The sequence below is a fragment of the Octodon degus genome, unplaced genomic scaffold (genome assembly GCF_000260255.1).
Source record: "Octodon degus isolate 3935 unplaced genomic scaffold, OctDeg1.0 scaffold00091, whole genome shotgun sequence".
Lineage (NCBI taxonomy): Eukaryota > Metazoa > Chordata > Mammalia > Rodentia > Octodontidae > Octodon > Octodon degus.
In genome coordinates, this window is record NW_004524667.1 from 2,068,157 (window position 1) to 2,069,779 (window position 1,623).

Here is a 1,623-nt window from a genome sequence, read left to right on the forward strand (position 1 = left end):
CAAATGGTGCTGGAAAAACTGGCTCTCTACATGCCAAAAACTCAAAGTTGACCCAGGTCTATCACCATGCACTAAACTAAAGTCAAAATGGATTAATGATCTAAACATTAAAGCAGAGACACTAAATCTCCTGGAAGAGAAAGTAGGAGGAACTCTTGAAGACACAGGGGGTAGGCAAGGAGTTCATGAACAAAAATCAAATCGCATGGGAAACACTTGAAAGAATTAACAACTGGCACCAGCTCTTATTGAGAAGTTTTTGCACATCAAAAGAAATTACCAACAAAGTGAAAAGACAACCTACAGATTTGGAAAAAATCTTGACAGTTAAGTATTCAGACAAAGGTCTGCTCTCTAGAATTTATAAAGAACTAAAAAACACTATGGCCCTAAAATTTAAAGACTCAGTCCAGAAATGGGCAGCCGAAATGAACATACACTTCTCAAACAAAATTAAAAAAGCGAATAAATATATGAAAAAATGCTCCACATCACTAGCCATTCGTGAAATGCAAATTAAAACAACACTGAGGTATCATCTCACCCCAGAAAGAATGTCTATCATAAAGAAATCAACCAACAACAAATGTCAGAGATGCTGTGGGGAAAAAAGAACCCTTCTCCACTGCTGGTGGGAATGTAGACTGGAGCAACCGTTATGGAAATCAGTGTGGAGACTCCTTAAGAAACTAGGACTGGAAATCCCATTTAAACCAGCTATTCCTCTACTGGGATTTTCCCAGAGGATCTGAAAACATCATATCATAGTGATATTTGTGTGCCTATGTTTATAGCAGCACAATTTGTGATAGCCAAAACTTGGAAACAACAAGATGCCTATCACATGAGGGATGGATGAAAAAGATGTTGTATTTTTATACAATGGAGTATTACTCAGCTATAAAGAATGATAAACTCGAAGCCTTTATATTGAAGTGGATGCCACTTGAACATATACTCATACGTGAAATAAACCAGACACACACGTGTAAATATTGTATAGTTTCCCCAGTATAAGAACTCAAAAGAAGAAATACAAATAGAAAGGTGTAATACAACTAAAAGGAAAGCAAGAAATTGAGGGCTAAATAATTAAAGAGAGGGAAAGGAGAAGAGCCAGGAAGCAGGACAGTAGCAAGCCATACAGTTATATGTAGAAGATGGGTAAAGCAATGATCCTGAGAATCTTCAGAAGATTTTTTTAATCTAGCAACTAAATGGAAGGATTCTCACCCTGACTAACTAAATACTGACACCTGTGAACTAAGCAACTGCACTGAAGATGGCAATTTGTAATAGTAGGTTCATGCTTGAAGTGTCTCTCTTTTTGGTCTTCTGAATACGAGCTGCTTGTTGTGACATGCCAGGTGCTGCCGTGCTGTCTCTCGGATAGATGATTATTCAAAAAGAAGGGGGTGGTGAATGAAGGTAGGAGACAGCAAAAGGAATGTTGTGGGACTGTCCTGCTTCAAGGTTGTATATGGTTAGATTTCTGGACTTATGTGTAAATGTAAGAATTATATAATTATTTATGCCTATTTTATAAATGTTTTTTTCATCATATTCTGTAGGGACTTAAAGTTTAACATATCAATATTTGATGAAAAATACCTGTTCCATGTT